Here is a 17,112-nt window from a genome sequence, read left to right as displayed (position 1 = left end):
AGCACCACCGGACCCTAGCAGGCAGTTTCTCCGCCCCGAAGGAGCCAGGGCGCCAGTAACTCGCCCTTCTCCCCACAACGAGTCCCTCGAAAGCACCCGCTCCTTTGCTTTCTTTGCGCGTGGCAGACGGCTCTTAGCTATTTATGACAATAAGGAGTGTTATTCCGCAAGTTTCTCACGGATCCTGCGGATGAGTAGAAAGAACAAGCTTGGCCTACTGCGCTCTGCAGCGGTCCTTCCCCGCGGCGACCCCGCGGCCTCCATCACGCGGGGACCACCGGCCAGACACGCACAACTGGGCATGCGCCGCGGCCTGGCTACGCGCTTTACGGCTCTCTTCCCCAACCCGGGCCCCGTCGCGAGGCTGCTGAGGCTCCCTCTATAGCCGGAGAAGAAGGAGCGTCTGGGATCGGCGTCCGTGCGTGATGACGCTCGTGCGTGCGAAGACGTGTGGACGCAGGCGGGCCATAGAGCGTGAGTTTCTACGTCTGTTTGGCCCCTCTCGCGTAGCTGGTTCTGCGCTTCTGCGCTGCTTCTCTCCCGTTTTCCCTGGGCCGCGGGCGCTGGCGGCTGGGCGGGGGTTGCGGGGCGGCGGTCGGCGCCTCCCCGGGGGAGGGGGCTGGCGCGGGGCATGGTTGGAGGCGCCGCCTCTGGCTCCTGCGCGCTTGCCCCCAGGTCTGAGGGCGGGTCGGATTTTCTTTCCGCGACTGTACCCCGGGTCTCTTGGTCGTTGCCCTCTCTGTGGTGGAGGCCGACCTCACCCGGGATGAAGTTCCGAGACGCTCAGGTTGGGGTTGGGTCTAACGGAGTTCTGCAAGATTCTTTTTGAAAATAGGACGATTACGGCCACGTTGCGTCAGCACAGGGCAGTAACCTGTCCCTCTAAACAAGTTGTGGCAAATCGAATCCTAACTTCAGATGTGATATTTAACTTAGGAGAAGGGAAATCCACCTAAGCGGATTTAACCCTCTTCTGCTCAGCCCTTAAAAAACCTTTGGATACATTTTCCAAAAGTGGATCATCACATGCTTATGTTTTTTCCAAACTGAGCATAAACTCTTGAAAACTTAGCTTATTATCAAAGTGAATTGTTGCATAGTTATGATTCCGTTGTTGAGCTGCGTTGGTCTCTTGCTGTAGTTCAGTGGCACTAAATTTTTTTTTTCTCTTTGAAATTGCATTTAAAAAAGCTTTGAAAGCTCTAGTGTGTCTCTCCGACCCCTTCCGCTTTTCTAATAAAACATTAAAGGCTTCTGACTTGCTGCTGGTCTGGACTTGGGAAAACAAAAGTGATCTTTCAAAGTATAGGGATGCATTGGTTCCTATGTTGTTCCATCAGCATCACCTGGGAACTTGTTGGTAATGCAAATTTTGGCGTCTTATCCCAAATTAGAGATTATTTTAGCAAGCCTTCCATTTGATTCCCAGTGCATCTGGCGCTAAGGTTTCAGAATGACATTAGTGATAACGCCCATTGTGGAGTCACAGGGGGATTTGAATTAAGTTCAAGTGTAACCTAGATATAGAATCTTGGACAAGTCACTTAAATGTCACTTCATGGGCCATGTGAAAACGAACAAAAGCATTTATCCCCAATTCATAAAATTCTCACCAAAGGTGAGATATTGTTATTACGTTAGGACTACCTGAAATTAGTATGAGAATTGTGTTGGAAGGATTCTTTGTTGGGTTAAATAAGAATTGTGCATTAGAGGAATGTAAGCAGGGTTTAGAGGGTATTTATTCTGTTAAATTGTAAGTAGTCAAGATTGTTGGATGCAGGGTATTAAAAGAGCAGTTCTAATACTAATGCTATTAAGGTTGTATTGTTGTAGAATCAGTAATTATGTTGCAATGTGTTTTAATGTTTTGGTATTTCTGGTTTCATGGACTTAGTTGCAGTTAGTTATGTTCTTTTGACCCAAAACTTGGAAGAGACTAGAGGTAAATACTTCCTTTAGAGTTGAAAAGCATTATAGAGTAGTGATTAGTATAAGACAAAACAAAACAAAAAACCAAGACTAATGAAAATCTGTCCTTGTCTTTTGTTCCTGTATGTCATACAGCTCCCCTATAGCAAATAGGCCTCATATCTATATCTACTTTCCATACTTGCATTTTGTGGAAGGATCACAGGAGTTAAGCTAGATGTACCTTCATCCTGCTGGTTTTTTTTTGTTTTTTTTTTTCAGATTGTCAGATGCAATGTTTTCTTATACCTATTCCTTTCCTTTTTCAAGTCGCCAGAAAAAGAAATATTTGGTATCTGAAGCTACTGCCCTAAAGCCTTAGCTCATTGCAGCATTGAGAAGGTTCAGTGTCAAACCATGGCCTATGCAATACAATGCTTTGATTAGAGAACACTGTGTATTGTGGGTGAGAGTTTTCAGATAAACATGTCACTTTGGATATCAGATTCTTAAGTAATTTTGTTGACTCTCCTGTCCACAAATTGATACTACCCCATCATGAAACATTTGTTTTTCAAAGGCCCCAGATAATTTCTTATTCTCCATATGAGAGAGGCAAATGTGTAGCAGTGGTTTGGGGTCACACAAACCGTGCTTTGAATCCTGCCCCTACTATGTACTGATTGTATCTATTAAGACAAATTGACATCATTCCAGCATTACTTTTTTATTCTATAAAATAGAAGTCATAGGGTACCTATTCATCCCATTGAATTAAATGAAATAATATGTAAAACATGTCTACTATTTGTTAGTAATATACAGGCTCAGGCGTGTTTCCTTTTGGACAGACGAAAAAAAGGTATTTATTGCCTCAAATCTAACCTTAGTTCATTCATTTTTTAATATTCTTATATATGAAGTATTTTTTTTAACCTAAGTGCACTACTTTTTAAGTAATAAGATGCTGAAGTAGAGTCAAAACCTTCATATAATCATGAAAAAGAAACACTTGGAGGAAGTTAAAACTCTAATTGAGGTTGAAAAAAATCTTCATTTTTATCATAACAGCAACTTGTAGAAATTGTCTTGGTGTATACTGAAGGTCAATGCATGGTTAATATTTTAGTATCTTTAGTGATTCTTCTATCGCTGATTTCAGTGGTAATAGTAAAGTATAATAGGGGAATATTTCTGTTACAGAAGATGACACCTCATTGAAAAAATACACCAAAACATAAGGAAATGCTGTTAGTCCTGAAAGAATTAATATTTTTCAATATGGATGCTTAGGAATAGCAACTGAAACAGTTTGTGTTCCATTTTTTTTGATGAATTTCAATAGCTTTAATTATTTTTTAAAAAATTTTAATTTTTAAATTTGTTTTAATTAGTTACACATGACAGTACAATGATCTTGACACATTATACATTTGAATCAGATGGGGTATAATTTCTCATTTTTTTTGAGTGTACAGGTTGCAGAATCACATTGGTCATATTTTTAAGAAGTAATAAAATACACGTTTTATATTTCTATATATTGTTAGGTATATATGGGCATGGAAAATACTTGAGAATGAATCTAGCTTGTAATTTAATTTACTTGATAGTGTATTGTAACATGGAGATGGGGAACAAATGTAAAAATAAATAATTTATATCATTGTAATATGGAGGTGGGGTTAAGCACAAAACAATAATATATTTACAGGAGGTTAAGTATGTGCATGTATATGTAAAAATTATTTTAAAAAATATTAAAATAGACTTACTTAAAAAGATTTATTTCCTTTAATGCTGTAGTTATGTCCTCTAAACAGAGAACAATGCCTGACCCGAAAAGTTTAGAAAATTAGAGGCTTTGAGATCAGTGAGGTAAAGAGCTCTTGATTCTGGGTACCCACCTTTAGAGGAATATCCAGGGAAGCTAGTATTCTCAAGAACTAGGCAGGAAACTACTGGAGGGATAGAAAAATCTCAGGACATGAACTATACCTAAAAATTAATGACATTAAGAATTCTGGTGAATGGGATTCACAAACTTGCATTGATGACAGTTCCCAGTTTTCAGCAGTGTCAGCTAATGTATAGCTTCTCCTTCAGCATTGTGAGTAGTTTTTTTCCCCCCAATGTAGCTTTTGATTTGACCCATATTTTACAACCATGGGATTCTGTGCATATTTTTGAGAAATCAAGATTTTTTAAAAAAAAGAATCTCAAGTTGTGACAGCTGTATCACTATTAAAAGCTATTTAGTATTTTAAGCAACTGCCGTTTAGCATTACAAATGACTCAGGGAAAAGAGGGGAGTCAAAGAAAATATACAGTATTATTTGTGTTTACTAGCTACCATATTTTGTTGTAAAGGCAGCTGTCCTGCATTTATATGATCAAGTGTTTTTTTATGGTTAATAATGAGCTTTCATAAGAAAAATAATTTCAGATGCTAAGTGTTAGATTGTTATTAATAGTGGTAATAGTAATAGTACATTGTCTTTTTTTCACAGGTTGGGGAGGGTTTCCTGGTGACAGCTGGAGTATGGGGGAGGGGGAGTCACTTTCAATCAGCCAGCTGCTCTGTGTAGCATCATGATGGATAATTTTGGCTGTATTCAGAAAAGAATATGTATCCTATTTCTGGGATGCAATAGATAGTGTGCAAGAGTCCTTTGGGATCTAGATAATAGCCAGCTAACAGTGTATGCATTCAGGTTTGCGTGTTGGTGTTATTTACCATCTAGTTTCTTGGACATTGTTACATGCACATCATAATTACAAAGCAATAAAGTCTAGTTCCACTGGGGGAAAGGCTCATTACTTTATGGAGAGGAAAGGAAGATGAAACACAAAATTTAGTAGTGTACTTTCATGTAATACGCTATTTCATTTATTCTTCACAATGACTCTAGGAAGTAAGTGGAATTTTTCTCATCGGGATAGAAAAACAAAAGCTCAGAACGATTGATTACATAATTTGTCTATGGCCACCTACTAGTAACTGACAATATGTGTATTTGACCCTAGTTTTTGTGGTTTTAGTTCCAGGAATGTTGTCATTACACCAACAGCTATTTCTTCATTGTGCTAACTTGCTTATGCATTTTTAATCCAAAGCCACAGCATCAGGATAGTAATGAATGAAATTTATATACATAATACTGTGCCTTCAAGTTTATATAAATAATAAATAGGAGTGTGTGTTTTGGCAGCTATGTATAATTTGGGTTTTTTCCCTTGGGAGAAAAAGTCTCATAGGCAACTATGAAAGAAATTTTGTCACCCTTTTAATGTTACTAGTACCAGCAATTATTATAATGTTGTTTGTTATAATGAATCAGTTGTGATTCTAAATTTGAACAAATTTACAAATGTTGTGGCATCTTGTCCATATTACTCTTCCTTCCTACCAGTATATTAAAGGATTTTTTTTCTTTCGAGGAATGTTAATTTTGTGTTAATAGAGAACCTTTTAGTTTTCAAAATTACTATGTACCACATAATAACTGAAAAAGAAATTCTTTCATTTTCATGAAAGAAAGAAAATTTTCATTTTCATTACTGTTTTTCGTGATGGGTTTTCAAGAGTCATTTCATCCTCTTCCTCATTGCCCATATGATAATATCTAGTATTTCCTTTTCTCGCTTCCTTATGTCATATATAAAACTTTTGAAACTTATTTTTATTGTTTTCTGAACACTCCATGCACCTTTACATACTTTTTTTGGGGGAGGGGGTATTGTTATTTTTAGTACTGGGAACTGAACCCAGGGGCACTTTGCCACTGAACAATATCTCCAGCTCTTGTAATTTTTTTTTTTTTTTGGAGACAGGGTCTTGCTAAGTTGTTTAGGGCCTTGCTCAGTTGCTGCTGTGGCTGGCCTTGAACTTGCAGTCCTCCTGCCTCAGCCTCCTTAACCACTGGAATTACAGGAATGTGCCCCCATACCTGGTTTACATAAAGTTTTTTTGTTGTTGCCATTTTTTATTTGTTCTAATTAGTTATACATATCAGTAGGATGCATTTTGACATATTGTACAAAAATGGAGCACAATTTCTCATTCCTCTGGCTGTACATGGTGCAGAGTCACTCTAGTAGTGTAATCATACATGTGTATAGGGTAAGATATCTGTCTCATTCTGCTGCCTTTCCCATCCTCACAATCCCACCCCATTTCTCCCTCCCCGCTACATAAACCACAGTTGCTTCATTCTTTTCTGTCCCTGCCCCACTATGGATCAGCATCTGCTTATCAGAGAAAACATTCAGCGTTTGGTTTTTTGGGATTGGCTTATTTCGGTTAGTGTGATATTCTCTAGTTCCATTCATTTAACTGCAAATGCCATAATTTCCTTCTTTAAGGCTGAGTAATATTTCATTATGAATATGTACCACTTTTTCTTTATTCATTCATCTGTTGAAGGGCATCTAGGTTGGTTCCATAGTTTAACTATTGTGAATTGAGCTGCTATAAACATTGATGTGGCTGGGTCAGTGTACTATGTTGATTTTAAGTCCTTTGGATATAAATCAAGGAGTGAGATAGTTGGGTCAAATGGTGGTTCCATTTCAAGTTTTCTTTTTTTTAAATATTTTTTTTTTTTTTTTGAGAGAGAGAGAGAGAGAGAGAGGGAGGGAGGGGGAGGGAGAATTTTTTAATATTTATTTTTTCGTTTTCAGTGGACACAACATCTTTGTTTGCATGTGGTGCTGAGGATCGAACCCGGGCCGCACACATTCCAGGCGAGCGCGCTTGAGCCACATCCCCAGCCCTCAAGTTTTCTAAGGTATCTCCATACTGCTTCCATAGTGGTTGTACCAATTTGCAATGTATGAGTGTACCTTTTCCCACACATCCTCACCAACACTTATGATTGCTTGTATTCTTGATAATTGCCATTCTGACTGGAGTGAGATGAAATCTTAGGATAATTTTGATTTGCATTTCTCTAATTGCTAGAGATGATGAACATTTTTCATGTTTGTTGATCTGTTATATATCTTCTGTGAAGTGTCTGTTCAGTTCCTTAGCTCATTTATTGATTGGGTTATTTATTTTTTTGGTGTTAAGTTTGTTGAATTCTTTATATGTCCTGGAGATCATGCTCTTAATTTAATTCTTCATCATATGATAATGTTGCTGTTTGTATCTTTGCTTCTCTCTCTAAGCTGTGGTTTCCTAAAAGAACAGCCCTTGTCTCTATAGGCAGATGTTCAAATAGTTGTTAAATGAAGGGATATAGATGGAGAGATACAAAATCATGTGCTTATTGCTATAGTTTTACATTTATTGGTTTTCTTTTCTGGGTTCATGTTTGGAGAAATGTGATGATATGTATTTGTTAAAGAATTGTATGATAGTAAAAAAGTGAAGGAGTAAATCTCTTTGTAGAAAACCATGTAGTACCTTTTCATGTTTCTTCCTGAAGGTCATGATATTGAAAAGATTGAAGAAGCTTTGTATTCAGGAGTAGGGGCTGATGGATCTGTATGATTTGATTGTTCTGAAGTTCTAGGCAGAACCTTTTATTGAGTGATAACATTTTAGACTTCTTTTGAATGATGAACAAAGGCAGGAGATACAGTATTGGGAAAATCAATTCAATAATTAAAAGTATTCTTTAAAAATATCAACTTTGTATAAATAGAAGACAAATTTTAGATTGTCTGGTTTTCCTTTTGAGGCATCATTCCTCATCCAGTGTCCAGGTTTACACACCACCTATTTGACTGAGAGGACTTTGTCTAATTTGTGCAGAAATTGCTCTCATGCTCACATCATTAGTTCTGTGTATTATTGCTTTCTTTAGGAATAGTATGTTGAGATACAGCCTGTATAACTTCTGCATTTTGTTTTTTCTATGGGCTTTAGTGTTGTACTCAGTAGAAATGGGAGTTGGTGGTGCTTAAACTAGGATCTGTTTATTAGCCCTTTGCAAATGCCATTATTCTGGGTGGGGTTCTTCATTTATAAACAGTAGAAACCAGGTTATCTGAGTTACCAAATAGTTTAGTTACAACAACAAATTATTGGAGTTGTGTGGATCAGCTCAGAGAATCAACAGAAAATCCAGACTCTACCCGCTTGGTAAACATAAGCAGCTAGGTGACCTCTCAAGGTTTGAGTAGATTATGTAGGTCTGGAAGGCTCTTCAAGTTAATGTTCTGAGTATCAGCTCCAAAATTGTTGGTCCTAGTTTCTCTATACTAGTTCTAATTCCAGAGAGTTGTTTATTCATTGTCACTTTTGAATCAATATAGGAAAGGTCACCTTTTATTGACAGTCCCCTCTTCTCCTTCAAGACCATATTTAATAGAGGTGGGGAATGGATTCCCATTACTGGAAGAATAGGGTATTGATATTAGGCAGGCAAAAATTCCTAACCTGTCCCCTATCACCTAGTGATTTGTGGATGTCCTATGTGTTTTGGGAACATAACACGTCTTTGAAGTCTGACATGCTCTCCCCACTTCTTGACTAGTTCTTGTGCAGAGATTTCAGTCACATAAATAATTCAAAAACAGTTCTTACACAGGGATTAAATGAGGGATGGTGGTGGTGGTGGTGTCGTCAATGTCTATTGCTTTTCATGGACTTTAGGTAGACAAAGAAATATTATGTGGAGCAAACATGAAGATAGAATTCCTTAAATCTTCTTGAAGAGAGTGATCATGGGATACTGGCATTGTGGCTCCCCATGTGACTCCTAGTTTAAAAACCTTGGTCTGAAGGGCTGTCAGTTGGGAGAACTTTAATGAGCTCTCATTACACTAAAACTTGTGGTCTAAAAGAGAAGGAACTGGCTTATGATTGATATTGGAAATCATAAGTGGTGATGGGTCAGAATTGGACTTGGCACTAATTCACCTAGCTGTGGAGCAAAATTCAGAATTATATACCAAATCTAGTAGTTTCATTTTTTTCAGTCACTTTTTATGTGTAAATGTAGTTTGATAATTTCTGTTAAGACTATAACACTTAAAAGGAGGGAAAGTAAAAATTATGCCAGCTGACATATTGAGATTTTTTTAAAATCTCAAAACAATGGAGGCTCATTAAATTCTCAAATCATCAGATAATCTTGATAGAAACTCTTATTTGAGATTTTATTATAAAATTTATTTTAATTAAAACCTTTTTCTTTCATGTTTCTTGCACGTACTCTATTTTATGGTTTTAAATGTAAATGTATAACTGAATCGCTCAAGTTTAGAAATATAGGATTATAGAAAGTCTTAGAAAATAATTGGTACTCTTGTAAAAAATGCTTCAAAACTTGAAAACTTTTTATCTTCAGTTTTATTTGTTTAAATGCATAAAACACTATCATTATCCAATTTATGGTTATATTTATGAAATTTCATTTAATACCAAATGACCCTGTCTTTTCTCTTCTTATAGGGTAGAAACTGCAGTTAACTGTCCTAAGGTCACATGGCTAGTTTGTTTTAAGCTTTAACAAGGGCCATGCCCTTAATTATACTGTTCAATACTGCATACATTAATATCGTAGCCTTGTATATAATTTTGACAAAAGGCATTGGGACATTTCTTTTCCCAGAGCCTATCTATTTACCCCCAGTTCCCTGACAACTTCTTTATGTTCAGAAACTGTTAGAATGTGTTGTATTACCCATCATCTTGTACCTCTGTTTGTTGTGAATGTGGCAGTAGCCCCTATAGTACAGCAGCGTGCACTGTGAAGCCTTTTGTCCTTTATGTCTTAGAGCAGGCTGACAGCTTTCATGCTGAATTCAGCAAGAGTGCTTTTCATTGAACAAACTAAATGTTGTTTTCTAGGCGAAAAATAATTAAATGCTTTTAAAGATGTATTTGATTAACAGGAGGCTGAGCTCTGTAAATTAATTATAACTGTAATGATGTCATAGCCCTGTCTTTTGTTATTAACCAGGTAATTGACCAGAAGTTTAGAAGCTTATTGTAACTGACAGTAGTTTGACCTTGTATGCTGTTTGGAAGTGAAACATGCACAATGAATGTAAATGCAGTTTGTTCATTGAGCTGCATGTGTTGTCAGAGCATCTGATCTGAGGTTCTTATTTTTATTCTTCTATTATTTCTTTGTTGAAATTGGTAGTTAGGGTTATATCCTTGAACCGAGTATTATACTTATTTCTCTTACTAAAACCATCTGGCTAAACACAAATATTGTCTGTGTCCTTGAATAACTATAATCAGAAATGAAATGTTGGCACATTTAGAATGTACAGTCCAGTAAACAAATGTCAAAATTAAATGAGTCTTGTTTTAAAAGTGTATATGATGGAAGGTAGAACAACTTTTGATAGAGAAGCCATAAAGGAGAAAGTAGGGGTGTGTTTGACGGTTGAGAAATTTATTCCCTCTTACTCTAATTTGTCCAAGAAAGCTAAGAGCATACTTGGGTGATGAGAACCTTTACCTTTGGTGAGTTTGGTTACAGAACAAGATGGCATGTAAGAATGGGATGTGGAGTAGAAGTGGGAAAATAATGGCTAACAGCCCACAGTTCTAGGTGTTGGACTTCCCCTCCCACTAACTTGTGCTTACTGTATAGTTAGCTCTTCTCAAATACGACGTTTATATTCCTGAAAATTATCATTAGGCAAAATATGGTAATAAAACCCCTAGAGTTTCTGAACAGATGTTGTCAGGAGTCCAGCACTCAAAAACTTTGCCAGTGGCATATTGAAAAAAAAAACAACAAACAAACAAAAAGGTGAGAACCTAATTACATGATAGCACAGTTTGACTCATGTTAAATGGTTAAGAAATACATAAGCACCATAGTAAGTATGGCAGTTCAACTTCAAAATGTCTTGACTGTTGCTTTTAGAAGTGGTTATCAAAAGAATTGCAGTTTGTGAATTATTGCCAAGCGGTGGAAGGAGGGTCATCTGATGTTGGATGGCAAGTTGTAGCTGCAAATGTGTATCAGTATAACTCATAATGTATTCTCTGAACTGAGGTAGCTGGAAGATGTTTGAGGAATATAAAATTGTAATTTTCTTGAATTTCTATGTAATTTGCTTCAGGTAGGTGCAGTTTTCTGCATGTATTAAATATGAAATTTATATTATTTGTTATATATTTATATAATTGCATACTTGTATATTTATAATGTATGTTTATGTTACATATTTATATGTGTGAAATTTATATTATGCCCAAATTATCGCCTTACATATTAGTTGCATTTGAATATATTTGCTCATTTCAGAACTTGCATTATAATAAGATTGATGAGATTTACTGCTTTTATTTCTCTAGTTGTTAATTCTTAAGCTGGTCTACACTTGGACTCCAACAATTCATCAAAATTACGATTTATGTGTTCCCACCAATTACTTCCTCCAGTATCTTCAGTTCTAGGTAAATTGATCTTGACTATGATTCTCTATATCAGCCACTCTCCAGATTTCAGAGGGGTAGACTGACTTAATCCTCAATTGTCTGACAAATCTAATAAACAAAATGTTATTTGATTCTCTGTTCACCTTTTTATCTAGTTTGGAGGACAAGCTCTTTCCATGTCAGAACTCAGACTGGAAGTTAGCCCTATATGGCTGTATTTCATTTCTCTGTGCTAAAGCACATACATGCTATTTTCTCTCTTTAAAACTTCTTTTCTTCTCTTATCTACTTATATCTTTCTATACCTGGTTCAGGTGAGGAAACTTCTTTACCATCTCTTCTCTGAATTGACTGAATTTTTTCTGTATTGACACATATGTGTATATTACTTGCACATTTCCAAAAAGTGATGCCATAAGACACAGGACTATAGTAAAGGAAAATGATAACAACACACCCAGAGGGCTGCATAGCTCTCAGCAGAAGAAAGCAAGTTTAACAGGGGAAATTAAGCTTTTTCTAGGTTTGATAGGATTTTACACAAGGAACAGTAAGTCTGAATGGTGTTTTATAACAATACAAAGATGGTTTCTTTGGTGGCACCTATGTCAAGGCCTCTGATATCAAGTTGCATTTCTGCAGAAGCCATTCTTCAGAGGCTGAGTGATCTGTGTAGCTTTTGGCGATTTGACAAAACACAGAGGTAAAAGTTAGGATAGTGATTCTTAATACCAGTAAATCTTAGGTGAAAGCAGTTTGTGTTTCTCTGTGACTTCCCTTTCAGATGAAACTTTGCTTTGCACAGTTAGGCCAGGGGGTGAAGGAATGCAAAGTAGGGGATACTTTATGACCCTAAACCTTCCTTTCAGAGTCCTAGCCAGCCAGATGTGTGGCCCTGATGGGGTCCTCTGAGAAGCCAAAGGGACTTTTGTTCTCCAACTTCTCCATTTGTTTCTATGAGAAAAATAATTAGAATTTAAAAAACTTTTTGTTTTTATTTTTTTAGTGTAGCTTTAACTAATCATAGTTACCAAAAAATAATTGGGTGTTTGAACAACAATATTTTGTTTTATTCTCCTAAATATAGATGTATAAATTGATTTGTATTAAGAAAACAATTGCAGCTGATGTGGAGTCAAAGCTTTATGCAATGAGATTTCCTATATTGAAATATTTTCTAAATACACATATATGGGCATGTTTAATGGAAGTACCAGCTGCCTTTCTTGGAAAAGACTATATTCTTCATACTGAGATTACATCCTTATTTTTTGTGTGATTAAAGTGTCATATCTCTCATTAAATGGCAGTAAGATAATATCTAATCTGAGCTCTGACACAGAAAGAGCTTGTCCTCCAAACAAGAAAAAATGCTGAACTGAAAATCAAAAAAGATTTATTACTTTAAGTGTTGGACTAACTTGAGAGTCAACAGTTTCATTGTAAGAACAGAGACTCTGGAACCAGATTGTTTGGGTTACAATCTTGCTCATCAATAAATAATACATGCTTCATGAAGTTTAGAATATTAAATGGGGTGATTATAAATGTGACATTTGAGAGCAACATTACCAAAGATTAACTGGTGATGTCTGTATGTATAACTTTAGTGAGTGTTCTGACTTTTCTTTTTGATCTGTATATTAGAATAAATATCTGTAGCAAAATATGTATTTCTTTTTCAGTTATTAAAACAATAGCTACTAGACTTATGCTTTCTGAGTTTTTTGTGTGCTGCAAAGCAACTTGATGTTTACCTTTGTCTAAAGAAACAGGTTGTTCAGGATGTTGATCTTGGATATCAGATGAGATTGTGTACATTCCAAGTGGTGGGGCTGTAGCCTGATCTAGAGCCACAAAGTTAGGAGCTAAACCAGGATGAGCAGGACTGGTGCAGTTGATAAAAGCAGAGGTAGAAGTGTTACTTCCCTGATGAACAGTCATTCCAGTTCTTTTTTATTGGTTTGCTTTTTTGTGTAAAGTCTGCATTGCTGGGGACTACACAGGCAGTCCCACACTACTAAGACCTCACTTTTTCCTTTTTCCTTTTATAGAAGTCTTTCACTTTTCATTGTTAGTCTCTTTGAATAAACTAGCTGTGACTCTTAATTTTATTACCTTTATATAATTCAAGCTGACTTTAAACTGATACATGCACCTTTTGTTTTTGTTGCTGTTATTGTTTTGTTGTTGAAACTAGTTCAGAGCATTTCCTGAACTTGCAGTTCCTTTCCTGAGTTTTCTCCTGTTACCTGAAACCAAAACATATTTCCTTTGGGCTTTTTTTTTTTTTTTTTTTCCTTCAGCAGCTGGTCCTCAGTATAATAGAAAAGCAGTTTTTTTGTTTGCTTGTTTGTTTTTTGAGGTGGCTGGTGGTGCTATTTTTTGTTTTCTTCTTTTATCTTTTATTTCTGTATGCCTTTATTCTCCTCTTCAGTGGCAATGACAGGGAAAAGGCTAAACTCTTCTGTTTAACCTGGTATTCTTTGTGCTCTGCCATGCTCTGCCATATTCCTTCTCAGATAAAATTGACCTCACCTTTCCATGAACACTTCAAATCAATCTTAATGATTTTGTTGAATTCATTGCATAGGACTGACTTATTCAGTCTTGACACTTTCTTTTTCAGCTTGGGCATGCATTTCTATGGCAACTACCTTCCCACATTTAAACTTCTTTTTCCCCAGATACCGTCATAATTTTGCCTCAGTAGTTTTGTGTTTACAAAAATAAATTTTATGAAAATGCTGACGTTCAATTTAAATTCAGGATTTGAATCCAGAAATTGTGGTGACTCCAGAATACCCCATGTGACAGTTTTAGGAGGTGAAATATATGGGAGGTAATTAGTTCACAAAGGCAGAGTCCTCACAGTTGGAGTTAGTGCTCTTATAAAAGGGACCTTCGAGAGTTCTCTTGCCTTATATGAGGATACAAGGAAAAAGATTGCAATCTGCACCCTGTTAGAGGTCTCTCACCAGAACTTGACCATCCTGGTACACTGATCTCAGATTTCCAGCTTCCAGAACTGTGAGAAGTAAACTTCTATTGTTTATACCATCTACTCTGTGTTCTGTGTTATAGTAGCCAAAGGATACATCTCTTTATCTCTTTTGGTAAGATCTAATTTTCCATAAAAGGAAGCCTTTTGCTTTTAAATGGTAAGCATCAAAATCTTCACACTTTTGACCACTTTTTTTCTTGTTCATGAAGTTCTAATTAAATTTCCTACTTTATTATAAATAAAAGTTGAACTAAAATGAAATAACTATTTTAGTCCTTCTTAAAATTGAAAAAAATTCTCTCAAACTTTATCTTATCCTCCAAGAAGCAGTTATGTGAAAGAAAGAGTTTCTAGTCTAATGACTTAATAAAAAAATATTGGATGTGAAATAGAATATTAAACTATGTTTCCCAGTCTCCCTGTAGATCATAGCCTAGAATTTAAAAAGATTTTTACATAACCACATACAGGCATTTGAGGCATTTGTTACATGCGGTAGAAGTACAGAATGTGGAATTTCTTGAGTGATGGGAGGGCCGGGCTCTTTCACAGACATAGTAGCAGTTGCAGTTGCAGTTGTGGGAGGCAGAGTTGAAGGGCTTGACAGGTGAGCAACACAGTCAGATAGGGAGAGCTGGGTTCTAATAGTCCAGTTTATGGGTATTGTCATCTTAGTTTCTTATCTCTATAAAAAACATGGAATTTATGTCTCATTGTTTCACAGTAGAACCAGTGAGATTTTCACTAAATTGAGACTTATAGAGTGGTAAATACGAAAGATAAGCTTAAAATATAAACAGTGGGATGTGTATGAAATTCACATTGGTGACCTCTGGTGGTTGGAGAGCCTCTATGATTGCCCATCTGTGGAGATGGCCTTGCTTATTAAGCACCTTGGACAGCGAAAGCTGAGATCTGACATTTCAACACCCCCACAAAGTCTCAAAGTAGAACTCTGTTGAGTTGCTTCTCATTTGGCAGCTCTGTAGGGCATGCTTCAGGAGCCCGTAGCAGGACAGTTAGATGACTTTCTTGGGAAGTGCTGGGTGGACTGGCTAGTACATAAAGTGTATTGTTGTCTTCACAGGATCGTGATAATTAAGTGAAATGAAGCAAATTATACATAATTATTTTTAAACTAATACATAAATATTTGTTATTGGAGAGGAGGTTGACTGTTATAAGACCTTTCAATTCCTGGGTTGAAGAGCTTGAAATTGATCAAGACAATGGTAAAATTTAATATCAACTGATACTTATATAGTTTTTATTATGTTTCAGGCATTGTTCTAGGTATTTTTACATATATTAATCATTAGATATATGATGCAAGACTTATTGTTTAGTGTCTGTTTTTTGAATAAAGAAACTCAGGAATAGGCTAAGAACTTACTTAAAAATATATATATATGTATTATATATATATTATATTCTAAATATGTGTATATATATATATTAACTTCTAAGCAATTAAACCAGGATTTGAATCTGGGCCATTTAGTTCCAGAATCCATTCTGTTAACCATGATGCTATATTGAGTCCTTTGGTGATGAAGAATAGAAAGCCATTTGATGGATTTCAGGGGAAAGGTAAGATGATGAAATTAGATTTTAAGCAAATTGAGTTAGGCATTATGTTACGTAGATTAGAAAAGAATGTAAGGTACTAAAGGCCTGACTTTTGGTAGGGTCTGTTGCTATTTAACACATGTGGTTCTTTTTTTTAATAATTATTTTTTTAGTTATAATTGGACAATATATTTATTTATATGTGGTTCTGAGGATCGAACCCAGGGCCTCGCACGCTACTGCTGAACCACGAACCCAGGGCCTCGCACGCTACTGCTGAACCACAACCCCAGCCCTAACACATGTGGTTCTTAATAGTTACTTGAAACATTATTCTTATGTCCATTCAGTTGTCCCAAATTTTACTCCCTGGAGTTTCTGTATATGCCTTCCACATGAGTGGTATTGATACATAAGGCAGGGTCTTATGAAAGACAATTGGACTTTGCTCACTAAGGAATAGAAAATTTTGTATTTGTATTCACTTTGGAAGATGGTTCATGAAGGAAAAAAGAAGAACTATTGCATCTTAAAAACATCAGCCTGCTCACTTAATATCACTTCATATTTAGCCATTGGCATTAGAGTGATAGTATAATGGGTATGTCAAGCTGGGTGAGAGTTACTTAATGTGGTTATAATGATGAAGTATATGAATTTGGAGATACATTGTAATAAAGGTCTTAGCAGCCTTCAAAAGAAGAAAAGGCTCTTAATTCCCGATTTCTTGTGGAACAGAGTTCAACTTGTAGATATTTCTATGATTAGATACTGGAATGTAATTACTGAAAGTGTCACAATATTCATAAAGACTAGATTCCCATTACCTTTATATAATTTGATTCCAGTTTTCATTTTTAATTCATGAAGTCAGTTTTCATCCATTTTTGTATGTGTAATTTTAATGTGAAATAAGAAAACAGTCTTACTCTGATTCTCTTTGATTTTATCATTAATGTATCTCATGAAGCCACTTAACAGATTTAGATGGCCAGAAAATATTGTCATTTATGTGTAACTTGTCATCAAACAATTATGCTAGCTCACAAAGATTTCACACCATACCCCCAGGACTCCCTATTTACTAAGCAACTTAGGTAGGTGATGCATTCTGGTAAATTGAACATGGTGTAATGATGTGAAATTATACCATCTGCTATTATATTTAATATTTAAATATTCTTAAAAGTATGATTTGCATGTTATTCATGAAACTGTATATAGCAAAGCTTTTTGGAATCCATTTATGCATTTAAAAAGAGAAAACAGA

The 17,112-nt window shown here is 36.0% G+C and overlaps 1 protein-coding gene across 9 annotated transcripts in view; it reads left to right on the top strand.

Moving 5' to 3' along the window:
- Window positions 1-423: 423 nt before the first annotated feature.
- Window positions 424-17,112, top strand: part of Rhbdd1 (rhomboid domain containing 1) — a 135,016-nt gene continuing 118,327 nt past the window's right edge. The window contains exons 1-4 of one of the 9 annotated variants that reach the window (XM_076865856.2): window positions 645-1,360; window positions 2,727-2,773; window positions 6,117-6,213; window positions 6,595-6,701. The gene's annotated coding sequence lies outside the window, so the exon portion shown is untranslated. Of the gene's footprint in view, window positions 475-644; window positions 1,361-1,383; window positions 2,774-6,116; window positions 6,214-6,594; window positions 6,702-11,185; window positions 11,288-17,112 lie in introns of those variants that run through there. The other 8 variants (XM_076865854.2, XM_076865859.2, XM_076865855.2 and 5 more) reach the window with 8 other exon arrangements.

This window comes from Callospermophilus lateralis, chromosome 9, assembly GCF_048772815.1.
Source record: "Callospermophilus lateralis isolate mCalLat2 chromosome 9, mCalLat2.hap1, whole genome shotgun sequence".
In the NCBI taxonomy this organism is placed as follows: domain Eukaryota; kingdom Metazoa; phylum Chordata; class Mammalia; order Rodentia; family Sciuridae; genus Callospermophilus; species Callospermophilus lateralis.
This window is presented reverse-complemented; position numbering and strand designations above follow the sequence as displayed.